Genomic DNA, 14,784 nt, shown 5'->3' with positions numbered 1-14,784 from the left:
CTTGCCCTCAGTTTTAGTGGAAATGCTTTAAGTTTCTCTCCCCTTGGTTTGGGGCTAGCAATTCACCTGCTATGCATTGCCTTTATTGTGTTTAAGTATGCACTTTGCATCCCTGCTCTCTCCAAGACTTTTTATCATGAAGGAGTATTGGATTTTGTCACATCTGTTTTTAGTATCGAATGAGATGTTCATTAAGTTTTTTCTTTGTTTGTTTATATGGTGTATTGTGTTGATGAATTTTCACATATTGAACTACCCCTGCATCCCTGGGATGAACCCTATTTGATCATGGTGTGTGATGTCTTTGATATGTTTTTGGATTCTGTTTGTGATTATTTTATTGAGTATAGTGTTCATAAGGGAATTGGTCTGAAATTTTCTTTCTTTGTTGAGTCTTTGTGTGGTTTAGATGTCAGGGTGGCTGTGGCCTCATAGAATGAGTTTTGCAGTGTTCTAATTGTTTCTACTTTATGGAATGGTTTGAATAATATTGGCATTAGCACTTCTTTGAAAGTCTGGTAGAATTCTGCACCATCTGGCCTAGGGCATTTTTGGTTAGAAATCTTTTAATGATTGCATCTATTTCCTTAGGGTTATAGAACTATTTATATAGTTTACTCGATCTTGATTTAGTTTTGGCAATTGGTATCTGTCCAGAAAAATCATCAATTTTATTTAGATTTTTCAATTTTTGTGGATTATAGGCTTTTGAAATAAGACCTAAAGATTCTTTGAATTTCCTCAGTTCTGTTGTTATGTCTCTCTTTTCATTTCTGATTTTGTTAATTTGGGTACTGTTTCTCTGCATTTTAGTTAGTTTGGCTAATGGTTTGTCTATCTTTCTGATTTTTCTCAAAGCAATAGCCTGTGGTTTTGTTGATTCTTTATATTGTTCTCTTTGTTTCTAATTGTTTGACTTCAGATCTGGGTTTGATTATTTCCTCCCATCTTCAGTGTGTCCTCTTCTTCCTCTTCCTCTTCTTCTTCCTCTTTTCTTCTTCTTCCTCCTCCTCCTTCTCTTCCTCTTCCTCCTCCTCCTCCTCCTCCTCCTCCTTTTGTACTTTTAATTTGTTAGTATGAGAACTCTATAATTATTTTTGAGGGCACGTAGTACTATGAATTTTCCTCTCAGCACTGCTTTCAGAGTATCCTGTAAGTTTGGGTATGCTGTGCCCTCATTTTCACTGAATTCTAGAAAGCCTTTAATCTCTTTTTTTATTTCTTCCCTGACTCCATCATCATTGAGTAGAGAGTTATTCAGTTTCTGAGAATATGTAGGCTTTCTGTTGTTTCTTCAGTTGTTGAAGTCCAGCTTTAATCTGTGGTAATCTGATAAGATGCATGGTGTTATTTCAATAGTCTTGTATCTGTTGAAGCTTGCTTTGTGACCAATTATATGGTATTTTTGGAGAAAGTCCTATGAGATGATGCTAAGATTCTTTTGTGTTTGGGTGAAATTTTCTATAGATCTGTTAGGTCGATTTGATTCATAACCTGTGTTAGTTTCATTATTTTTCTGTTTAGTTTCTGTCTCTATGACCTGTTCATAGGTGAAAGTGAGATATTGACGTCTCCCACTATTCATGTATGGGGTGTGATTTATGATTTAAGCTTTAGTAATGTTTCTTTTATGAATGTGGGTGCCCTTGCATTTTGAGTATAGATGTTTAGAATTGAGTTGTCCTCTTGGTGGATTTTTCCCTCTGATGAGTATGAAGTGTTCTTCCTTGTCAATTTTGATCACTTTTTGTCAAAAGTCTATTTTATTATATATTAGAATGACCAATTTGGCTTATTTCTTGGGATTGATTGCTTGGAAAACCATTTTCAAACCTTTATACTGAGACAATGATTATATTTGTTAATGAGATGTGTTTTTATATACAGCAGAATTATTGATTTTGTTTATGCATCTATTCTGTTAACCTGTATCTTTATACTGGAGCATTGAGTCCATTGATGTTGAGAGTCATTAATAAATAACAAATGATTGCTACTTTCTGTTATATCAATGTTGCTGTTGTGTGTGTGTGTATCTTTCTTCTCTTTTGAGTTTAATGGTGTGAAATTATTTTTTCTTGTGTTTTCTTAAGTGTAGTTAACCTCATTAGGTTGGAATTTTCCTTCTGGTATCCTCTGTAAGGATGAGTTAATGAAAATGTATTGTTTAAATTTCATTTTGTCATGGATTATCTATGGTGATTGAAGGTTGGGCTGGGTATAGTAGCCTGGGCTGACATCTGTGGTCGCTTAGTGTCTGCAAGAGCTTTCAGAATCTCAGATGAGACATCGGGTATAATTCTTATAGCTCTGCCTTTAGATGTTACTTGGGCTTTTCCTTCTTGCTGCTTTTAAAATTCTTCCTTTGTTCTGTACATTTGGTGTTTTGATTATAATATGGCTGGAGGATTTTTTCTTCTGGTCCAATTTAGTGTTCTGTAAGCTTTTGTATCTTTCTAGGCATCTATGTATTAAGGTTAGGGAATTTTTCTGCTATGATTTTGTTGAAGTTTTTTTTTTTTTTTGAACCTTTGATGTGGGAATCTTCTCCTTCTATTTCTCTTATTCTTATGTTTGGTCTTTTCATAATGTCCCTAATTTCCTGGGATGTCTTATGTCATGAACGTTTTAGATCTTGCATTTTCTTTGATGGATATATTGATTTCGTCTACACCTGAGAGTATCTTTTCCATTTCCTGTGTTCTGTTGGTGACACTTACATCTGTGGTTCCTGTTCTCTTTCCTGGGCTTTCCATCTCCAGAATTACCTGTTTGTTTTCTTTATTGTTTCTCTTTCCCCTTTCAGGTCTTAGACAGTTTTATTCATATCCTTTACCTGTTTGATTGTAGTTTCTCATATTTCTTTATATTTATTTGCTTCTTCTTTTAATACCTCTACTTGTTTGAATGTATTTTTCTGTATTTCCTTAAGGATTTATTCATGTGCCCTTTAAAGGCCCCTATCATCTTTATAAGAAGGATTTACAATCCTCTTCTTGTGCATCAGTTTCACTAGGATATCTGGAGATCGTTGTAACAGGTTAGCTGGTTAGGCCATATTGCCCAGGGTCTTGTTGATTGTGTTATTACACTGTTCTTTAGGTATTTGGTCGAGTCAGCTTGACAGGCCGAGAGGCTTGGAAGCTACTCACGAGGCAAAGAATTTCACGGAAACTTACCTCCTGGAGTCTGGCATCCTCTCTAACCCATACATTAATATTCCACTCCCGCGTTAGTCTGGTGTATGGATCCACATGCTCTCTTTTAGTATTATCCTATTATAAGTGCCTTTTAAGACTGAATTCTGACATAGCCAAGCCTTCACCAGTGTTCCAACATCCTAGAAAGTCCTTGAGCAGACCATGGGCTTGGAATTCAGTAAGAATGTTGCCTATTCAGTGACATTCAGAATTGCGTCTGGTATTACACTATCACTTTGAATAAAAGCTAAGTCACTGCCCTACACAGGAATTTACCACCATCTAGGAAGAAGGAAGTTTGAGACCTAAAGAGGAATCAGAATAGATACTTAGGACTATAGATAGCTGATTTACACCCATATACACGTATTTACAATGGCCTAAGGAAAAGGTGGACTATACAATAGAGTAAAATAGGAACTATGGCAAGGGCATGAAGCCCTTGACCCTGGCTTCTAAGATTAAGTGCATCTTAGGTGCAGCTCTTGTTGATCCCAGTTGTTAACAATGAATTCTATCCCAGGTGGTTCCTGTTAGACCTTCTGTGTTTGCATTCCTCTGTTTTATGTAAGAATCCAGTAACCTCTTTGTACCTTGGTGGTGTGTCACCCAACTTCCTTATTTTCTTCTGTATAAAAAGTTTGAAGCTCGATTTGACAAATTACATTCAGATTCTACACAACCTCTTCTGTGTGCATCTGTCTGTCATTCCATCCGACACTTTGCGCACCCGCAACTAGAGACGTGTTCCACGAAGACAAAGGGGCCCAGAGGGTCTGCGGCAAAAGAGCATGCCCAGAACTAGACAATGGGGCTCAGGGAACCACATTGCAACTCACTTTTGCAGGCCATGTCCTAGGCTGACCAAATGGGATGGTGGGTAGACCAAACTAGGATGGGATTAGCTAGTGTTTCAAGATGGTTAGCTGCCAAAGGTTTCCCTGGGGAAGTCTGATACTTTTGGTGTCCTACAAGGCTCCTCTGGACTGAATAGTAAGCCCAGACCTAGAAAATAGAGATCAGGGGACCTTGCACAACTCACCTCTGCGTGCTGTCCCAAGAAGACCAGCTGGGATAGTGGCTGTAAATTTCTTATTTCCTCACTTACCTAATTTCATTTACTGTATTTCATTCTCATTTTAGTGATTTGGAGCTCAAGTAAAATAGTGCACAATCAGTAAATAAGAGTAAATAATAAAATAAATAGTGAAAAAAAATCAGTGCTCGGTCCTGTGTCAAGTCTGGTTTATGTGGGTCATTAGCTGAGAGAATCTGCAGCATGTTATCCAGCTCCTTGGTAATGTCTTTGACTCTGAAGATCCTTTTGCTACCTGGATTGTGAACAGTCAAGACTCTGGATTTCCTTCTCCTCTTCTTGTTTTCCTTTACAGAGAATCTGAACCATCTTTAGCCCATTATAAATACAATCTATATGCTGTTTGTAACAAAAGATAGTCCCCACAGCCTGGATCCTTGTTTATTACACCAGTGTCTTAAAAAAAACCCAGGTATTTAGATTTGCTTCTTTTGCTGGGAGTTATGGAAGGTTATGACTGATAACATTGACTCTAGAAATCTTGCATATGCTTCAGTTTTCTCTGACATCCAAAGGCTGCAAGGCAATGCTCTCTTTAAGTCTTGGAATGGGAATCACCATTTAAACTTAGACTCTTAACATTTGTCAATCCTACAGCTCCTGTTGACAAAATCAGTGCTCCTGCCTTGTATGTCAACCCCTAAGAAGCTTCACCAACTACTCTGTTTTATTAAAATTTCATATGTGAAACATTACTCTTGCTAATATCTGAAGTGATGAATTTTATTATTTTCCAGGTACATTAGCTACCCTGTACACATGTTTATGTGGCTATAAATTTCTTTGGGATAGAAATATTCCCTATTTTGTTTATTTTTAATCTGCAGTGACAGGGGTGTTGTCAGCACACAGTAAGAGTGTTCTATAAATAACTGTTGTCTAACTCCCTGGAACACTCTAAGTTAATCAGAAGCCATGGGCTTTTTTCATGATGTGTAATATTTACAGAAGTTATGAACCTTTCCACCTATCAATTTTAGCTCCTTGGCTATTATAGAAGCTATATTTTCTTCTAGACACATTATGAGTGGCTAAGGAAAATGTAAATAGATCATTTTTCACTCTGAACCTAGATTAAACATTTTAGAAAAGATTTCCACAGCTCGCCACAAATCTCCTTTAAATATCTCCCTGGGTGTCATTAGAATCTGTTGTTCGAGATAGATCTGAATCCAGTTTCAGGGTGTGCAGAGAGATTTAGACTTCTTGCTTGGTGTCTGTGTGCTGTGTTTTTGGAATACAATTCTCTATGTTGTTTTTCTCTGTATATTATAGAAAAACCACAGAGTAGCTTTGTATTGCATTTAGTAATCAAGTATTTTTTTTATGTAGCCCTTGTTAGCAGAAGTAGAGGTCTTGTTTAATAAGAAAAACAGACAAACACACACACAAACAAAGAAACAAACAAATAACAACAACAATAAAGCAGACAACAACAAACAAAACCAAACCAGAAATATTTATCTTGGTTTTCACTAGTGCAGGCAGAGACATTTTGCTGAGGCAGGCACACAGCTCTTCAAGGCTCTGGGTGAATTAGAGGCAGTTTTAATGCTACACTGGTTAACTATCACTTAGTGAAAGCACCAAGGATTTGTTGGTGAACATGTCATGCCTACAGAAAGAAAGATGCTCAAAGGAACTGACGACCCATCAGCAGAAGTGTCTCAGAAACAGCCCCAGTTAGACCAGACCCCTGCCATCCTGGCATCACGTGATGTCTTCAAAGAGATGCCTGTTATCCTTAGACACCCCCCCAACTGTGCTGATTCCTCCAAGTCATGGGTCCTATCTATCTCAGAGCAGTTTTCTGTGCTCTCAGGCTTCAAGGGTTTGCAGAGAGAAGACATAAACTTCACTTCTCCTTAATTAATGACATAACATCAGAAGGCTATGTGTGGGGCCATTTGACGGTCAACTCATGAACCACCATCATAAATAAGAACTAGAAAGTCTGTTTTCTACTTTGCTTCTACAAGTGATGGTGGTATCCTTTCAGTCACACCTCTATTTTGTTACTTTAAGAAAAATTAAATGAAGATATCAATTGTAGGAGTATTTTTATGGCATATTCAAAACTTGGGCTAGACTTGCTTTGGTTGACAAGAATCTTAGAGGCACAGTGAAGATGAACATAAGGGTAGTCTAATTTGAAGCTACCTTGTGCTGTTTATATATTGTTAGGTATGTCATCATACTTCTCCATGTCTGTTTCTTTTTGGAAATAGGGTGTAGAGGATGACAAATAGAGTATTATTTTAAAAATGTTTATTTATCTCTGTGAACATGCATCTCTCTCTCTGTGTGTGTGTGTGTGTGTGTGTGTGTGTGTGTGTGTGTGTGTGTGCGTGCACATGTGCACTGGATATTGAACTCAGGTCCCCATGTTCCCTCAGTGGCTATTTTACAAACAAAACCACATCACTACCCTCTGACATATTATATTTAACACAGACAATTTTATTTACTTGTATTTGTTGTATATTGAGAACTGATACTCAGGGAAAGAAATGCAATTGTGCTAGACAAGGCTGGAACCCAATCTCCAGGGTAGGAGTCCTGCTGGGTACTTCAGGAGAAAATGTACTTAGCAGTTGCCTGCATAGAAAAGCCAGTTTGTTAGGAATGGGCTGTGAACACACGGCCTTCAGTTAGGGAAAGCATCTGAGGTGACAACACTGACCTTCATCCTAAGGTGCCTACCCAGTTGGTTACCTCAGTGTCAGGGCTTGGTTGACATTTAACTGTCAGACTACTGGATCTCTCAAACAAACACACGAAGCAAACAACCAAAACAATAAAATAAAATAAAACAAAAAAGAACCAATTAAGTTAGCCTCTATTGTTCTATGATGGCCACTGTTACTGTACCGAACTGGAACTGGGCAGTGTTTGAGTGGCTTCCCTAAGCTGACAGTGTGATGTTCTTATTTGGGAAAGCAATTTTATAAAATAAAATAACAAACTAACCAAAACTGAAAGGGAATTATTTCACCAGAGTGGCAGTGTAAAATTTAATTTTTAAAACTACCTCATCAAGGGTCTCCCTGTTTGTGCTGCAAAGCTCCGTTTAGCAAATCCCAGTGAAAGCTGGGAACTCCAAGGGCCTCTCTGGGCATACAACCAAATCTGAGCCAGTGAAATAGAAGAGAACGTTTACTTAGATTTTTTTTCTTTTTGAGAAGAAGTAATTTCAATCTTGAAATGAAGCCTTCAGGAGAAAAACACTTTATTTCCCCTGAGCCTCATGCAATCGGAAGACCTGCAAGCATTGTTTCATGTTCTGCTCTGCGAGCCCGTGGACAAGAGTGTAAGGCAGAACAAGACATTTGAACTGCTGCTCTGCTCAGACTTCAAAAGTTGGCCATGTGAATCTTAGTGTATTAATTTTGTTTATGGCTCCATTCGTGTCTTGACTGCACAGATCCGATTTTGTCTAAATTGGGGTAAAATTTCAGTATCTTTGAGTACGTTTTTTCTTCTTTCATTAGGACTTACTTTTATGATATAAACTTTAGACCGTCCTTTATACAGTCTGACAGGTTTCCCCAGATCTATATTTTCCCAATACGTGTATTTTTCCACTTTTACCGGATGCATTAATTTATATCGCAATACACAACATCCATCATCCTTTTCTCTGTCCTCTTCTTCCACGTGCACCAACTGAGATGCACGTTATCAATTCTCACTTTAAATTGCCTTTGGCTTGGCTTTGCTTCTTTCTCTATTTTACTTCCTTGTTCTATCTGTCTGTCTATCTATCTATCTATCTATCTATCTATCTATCTATCTATCTATCTATCTGTGTGGAAATTCTATTATCTTCGTAGAACATTTCTGTGACTTTCAGGGTAGTGGCTGGGTTCTCCGAGTTCTTCTTCAGGCTTCTGTCCTTCAACTGCACTTAGGCTTGCTTTTGAAGCAGTGCATGGAAGATGGGTCTCCCATCTGCCTGCTCTGAACCTACGGTGGTGCAGTGACTTGCTTGGACTCTGAGAAAGTGGGAGTCTGGGTACTTCACCTGCTCTTTGCTGACACGGGTGGGAGAGGACCACAGCGTTTTCTCTAGTGGGATTTACCTGGAGCGGAGTACTTCCTCTGCAAAGCTTCTTCTCTCACCAGGCTGCATCACTCTGTCTTTGGGAAGGAAGAACAGTCTTTCATGGGGCTTCAAAAACATCTTCGATCTTTTCAGGTCACCAGATATGTGCTTCGATGCTCCAGGTCAGGGCCCTAGATGGCACAAAACAGACAGTGAGCAAGCTGGCACCTAGAGTGGTACCACCCATCTCCACTTCTCTGGCTTTGGTGTCTTCAAAGTTATATTGTTCTTGTTTGGTTTGTAGATGATGGTGAAACCTTTCACTGTACTCAGTAGATGAAGAAAGAAAAATTTGTTCACTCCGTTTTTAGATTTTAAGTTTTACTTTTTGTTCACAAAATGTTTATTGGGGTTGGGGAGATAGCTCAACAGTTGAGAGCATTGACTGCTTTTCCAATGAGCCAGGTTTGGTTCTCAGCACCCACTTGGCAACTCATAATGATTGAAACTCCAGTCCAAGGAACTGGGTGCCAAGTCAAGTAGGATCAGATACCACTGACTTTTCTCTCTAGTATTCTGTGACATTTATTAAATAAGATATACTGTTTAATAAATTTAAAAATAAAATGATAAACTTATTTTCCTCTGTATGACTCACTTTTACATTGCTCTCACTAAATGCCTGACAAAGCTCCTTAAAGAAGCAAGAAAGGTTTAATTTGACTTACAGTTTGAGATTATTGCCTGTCCCGAAGACAAGCACGGTGGCGGGGGGCTGATGGGAAAACTGGTCACATTGTATTCTCCGTCAGGAAATAGGGAGAGAGGTGGGCTTAAGTATCTGGCTTTCTCTTTTGTATTCAGTCTGGGACTCTGAGCTAGTGAATGAACCGTACTGACCTAATGTAGGTGTGGGCGTCTAAACGTCCAGAGACGTTCCCATGAGGCTCCTGGATCCTGTCAGACTGACTGTCGTTACACACCCCCATTTTCTCAGAGGCTGAAGGTGCCAATTTACTTCAGACTCTGCTACACTTAGTGTAGCTATTCTGAATTCTCTTCTCTGTACTTTGATCTGCTTGTATGGCTTTTAATGCTAAAAATGTTTTAACTATGATTTTATGACTTGGAAAATATGCTATATCGTTATTTGGTTTTATTTTTCAAAAATGCCCTGAGCATTCTTGCATTTTGTTTTCTCATATGAATGTCAGAATAACACTCCATTTTTTAAAGTAAAAATTTGTTGAATAACAAGTAACAAATGTTACATTAACATAGTATAGGATAAAGAAACTAAAAGTAGTATCCCCAGGAGAGTACAGTCTTACTTTCCTTTTATTTTGTTTACTTTTAAGTCTTAGGAGAATGTTAGCATTCTATTATTAGTGCCCTCACATTATATCATTAAAATTATTTTAGTAGCTATTTTGTTCTTTCTTGATGCTGATATGCATAAGACATTACCTACTATCATTTTTATAGATGTTGCTTTATGAAGGAAATATATTGATTTCATTATTAATTTTGTTACAAGTCACTGTATGCTAATAGTTTTTCAGCTATGGTAATCAATTACATTGTTAGTGAATGATAAATTATTCCTTCTTTTTATTTTTTATAATTTCTATTTTGTAGCCTCTAGTTAACATTTTAAGAATATAACAGAATTTATATAAGAGTTTTAGTTAATAACAGAAACAATGGTAGCATTTGCCTATAATAAAATACAACTAGTATTCAATAATTAAGCATGAATTTTATAGCCTGAGTCAGGATGTAGAAAATTTAAAAGATAATCAAGTTTTTGCAATTTATTGGGATCATGAAAATGTCAAAATATGATACAATTCTTTACTTGCTTGAAAATCCACTTAGAGAATATTATTGAATACTCTTTTGGAAACTAGGATGAAGTCACATGACCTTTCCTTCTTCGATGCATGGGTAGCATATTTAATATTAGTGTTAAGCCATTTTGTATGATTGAAGCCAAGCTCATTTAGTTGTTAAGGAATTTTTTTCTGTTATTTTTTAAAAATATTGACAAATCAGTTTATTAAAGTTCTATAATTTTGCATTTGGTTTACCACCAAACTTGGCTGCTAAGTTTTTTTAAAAATATGTTATATGAGAACTTTAAACATGAATATAATGAGTTTTGATCAAAATCCCCTCATTGCTCATCTGGTAAAAACACTTGTCTTTAAATAGACCTTAAATGGCAATTGGTAACTTTAGTTTCAAAGTAAACTGTGTGAGGGGCAGTGTAGTAGTGTAGTTTTTTTTATTATTATTATTCTTGAGATTACAATATAATTACATAATTTCCTTTTCCATTTCATTCCTCCAAACCCTCCCATATACCATTCCTTGCTCTCTTCAAAATTAATGGCCAATTTTTCGTTAATTGTTGTCATGTGTGTGTTCCTAGAGACATAAATGCATGTTTCTAAGCGTGCATAATGTTACTTGCCTGCCTAATACTGACACGAGGACAGCCACTGTGGATACACTTATCTAGTCGGGGGAAAGACTGTAAAGTCTCAATCCTACACAAAGAACTGTACTCAGCTACAGAATGCTGAGAAGAAGAAATGGTGCTCCCTAGGGCTCTTCAATATCAAATGGCCAGCTTTAAAAATGTTTATTAAAGCTTAAACTTTTGCAATAACTTTTCATTTTCTTTAGTTTTTAATATTTTTTTGAGGGGAGCTAAGCAACAAACTCAATATATATTTTTTTAAGAAAACCTGGTCAGAATTTGATTATTTTTATTTTTCCTTTGTGCTTGTGTCTTTTTCCTTTTGATTAGAGTACTTTAGTACTGCACCTAATTTCTGTTATACAGGAACCAGTGCTTGAATTTATTGACTAGTTTTTCTCATATTCATTCATTCATTCATTCATTCATTTCTACAAAAGTTTGATTTAATTTCTTTTCAACATCTTATTAAGATTTCATTTACATGATTTGTTTTATTATTTTGAAGCGAATAAAAATAACTGAATCCACATACCTTGTATACCCTGAAATGAACTGGTTTCATTATCTTCTCTTGAATTTCTTTAACCTGCAGCTGTAGATTTGATTTCTTCTTTCCTCTAAGTGATAGTTACACAGAATCGTTAGAATTTTAATTGGTATACTTTTCTTCTTAGGAGATCTGATACTGTTGCATTTTGATAAGCAAAAACTCTCTCTCTCTCTCTCTCTCTCTGATTTCGATATTTTAGAATTAAGACCCAACACAGAACTTTGGGTTATTGTCTCTAGGAAGGAAAGTTTTTGTCTTTTGAGTGATTTTAAAGATTGAGAATAGTGACTAGGGAGATAGCACAATGGTCAAGAGCAGTTGCTGCTCTTCCAAGAGGCTCTGAGTTCTGTTTCCAGCACCCATGCCAGGAGGCTCACTTTGTTCTGGCATGCTTGCACCCAAGTGCGCATGCGCGCATGCACACACACACACACACACACACACACACACACACACACACACAAGCATAAAAATAGTTGAGCTCCTCCTCATCTAGCTATCATTGCTCTGTAATTAATGATGAATTAGCTACTGTTGTAATGTTGTGATACAAAACCATGAGCAGAAGAATTTATAAAATAAAAGATTTAATTGTAGTCTTACTTCCATTTCAAAGGGTTAAGTTATGGCCATCATTGTGGGGAGCATGGCAGTAGGCAGGCATGCTTCTGGAGCAGCGGCTGAGACATTTTGATCTGCAGATAAGAGACAAATGGAAAGTGAGATGGGCCTACTGCATGCTTTTGAAGGGTCAAGCACCCCCCCCCCCACACACACACACACACACACACTCCCACCCTCATCCCTGTGACATACCTTCACCAGCAAGGACACAACTTCTAATCCTTCCTAACAGTCTATTAACTGGGAACAAAGTATTTAAATATATCAGACTGTGGGGGCCATTCTCATTTAAACCACCACAACAATCTATATGTCTGTCTGTCTGTCTATCTATCTATCTATCTATCTATCCATCCATCATCTATCAGTTATTCATTTATCTAAAAATCAAATTTTTAGATTTGCTTGCTTTTCTTTTACTTTGGGCCTTTCTCATTTTCTCTGCCTTTCACCAGTGTTCTTCTCCTTGGGAGAAGATCATTTGCTACTGAGAGACATTTTAGGTTTTCCTGCTAGTAGATAAAACTTGGGGTGCTGCTAAACTTCCTATTAGGAAAGGACCCCTTCTGCAGTGAGTGCCTTATAAAAACTAAATTACTATAGCGACACGTTGAGAAAACTCGCTTTATATATTTCCCTAATAAAAATCCAAGAATCAATTTAATAAGTCAACTTTTTTCATGTATGTTTATTGACATGCCAGACTGGAACGACAGCTGGCAACTATGTCGTCTGTGCTCTATGAACAGCTTCTTAGCTTTTGTTTATATTTTGATGTTTTATGTTTTGGGTGCATATAATTGAAAATTTTACTTCTATTTCTTAATCTCATTTGTAAACCTTTCTCAAAAACATTTTTTTTTGCTATATTATCTACATTTTATTTTATTTGGCTGGTCCTCTTACCTCAGATGTATGAACTCTGGGAATGAAAAGTGTGCAGTAATGAAATGAAATGTGCGCATTACTGTACCCTTTCAAGAAGACATTGTTTAAAGATCTTGAACTTATGCAAATAATTTATTCCTAATTATCATCTGTTGATTTTCAGGAACAGACCCAGGGATCTTGCATCAGAAATGCTGTGTAGAATATGAGCCGAGTCAGCAAGGTGGAGGGAACACAAAAATCACCGTTTATGCTAGGTGGTTTCATCTTGTCAAGGTCTTAAGAAAAAGACTTACTGACAAGTTAATCTTCTAACTTTAGCGGGTACAGTTATGTCTGAGGAAAGGGAGCAAGCAACTGGATAAGGGAAATCATGGAAGGGAGGAAGGATGCATGATGTGTACACTGAGTGATGGAGAATAGGCCCGCGTGCCACCAGAGAGAATACATCCTCTGGGATGCAACTGGATAAGGGAAATCATGGAAGGGAGGAAGGATGCATGATGTGTACACTGAGTGATGGAGAATAGGCCCGTGTGTCACCAGAGAGAATGCATCCTCTCGGATGCACACTGTGTCTGTTCTCAACAACGTTTCCTGCTTTGATGGTACTACTACTAGTGCCTTCCTGCTCTTGTTTTTCATTTTCGTTTAAACTACTCCTGGCCAGACTGTCATAATGGATCATCTTTGGGAAAGTGGCTGAATTATTTACTGATTACTGACTCACACTATTCTTTACAACACAGATAGTTTCTGGCATTTCTGTTTCAGATATGTATTTTAGAAAGGCTAGGGCAACACAGCTGCAGCCAGACTGGACGTGATGGGATTGATGATGCTCGGTCTCTGCTTACAGGATGTTGGGATTACAGAGACGTACCTTACGCCCGATTGAGGTTTGTCAATGCTTTTTATGAACTGTTGTATAATTAGTGAGAAGTGGATCAGAAGAAAAGGCAGTTGGAATTCCAAAGGAAAGGGACATTTTCAGTTTAAAAAGAGACAATATTAACATTGCTATTTATAATTGCACTAATCAGAAAATATTAGCATTGATTGAAAGCTTGTGATTTTTTTTAACTAGTACTGATTGGTGGTCACAGGTGTCATGTTTTGCGTTTATGAGGTAAATAATGAACAGTTATATTTTGATTAGTGTTCAAATTATTGCTTGCCCCAAGTCATCATCCATGTATATCTTTAAAATGCTCTTGTCTGATCCTATCTTTTCACTTTGAGTGAAGAAAAGAAGGATAAGTGGTTTGTTTTGATTTCTCATTATCGATTAATAGGATCCACTTTGAAGCAAGTTGCAAAACTTTTGAACAACAACATGTGATTAGAAGTCAATATGTCAGGGCAATCCCTTTCCAGGCTACCCTTGCTCAATCTCTCTAGAAATGCTGAGGTCCATTGCTCAGGTCACCATGACTACTACCTTGCTGACAGCTTTTAAATATGGTGTAATCAATTGTGAGTGTAACACTTTGGATTTCCTCCTTCTACCAAAGAGTTTCTTGATTGTGGTGTTGTGCTTAAAAAGCAAAAATTTCCCATACAATATATTTTGATTATGGTTTATTCTCCTTAACCTCCCCCCCTCCAGTTATCCCTATTTCTTCATCCATTCAACCCTATGCCTTCTTTCCCTCTCTTAGAAAACAATGAAATGAAACAAACAGAAAAGAGGTAAAGAGAGGAGAAACACACACATATGCAGAGATATACACAGATGCATGTACACAAAACTCATAGAAACATAATTGGAAACTATAGTGTATATGCAAAAAATAAAAATAATTAAAAAAAGACCATACAAAGCATTATGAAACACAGTGGCCATGGGGCCTGCCCTTAATTGTGGCTTGCAGACCCTGTAAGATTCCATTG

The sequence above is a fragment of the Mus musculus genome, chromosome 15, assembly GCF_000001635.26.
Source record: "Mus musculus strain C57BL/6J chromosome 15, GRCm38.p6 C57BL/6J".
NCBI classification, from domain to species: Eukaryota; Metazoa; Chordata; class Mammalia; order Rodentia; family Muridae; genus Mus; species Mus musculus.
The sequence above is the reverse complement of the archived record's forward strand: the minus strand, read 5'-3'. Positions refer to the sequence as shown.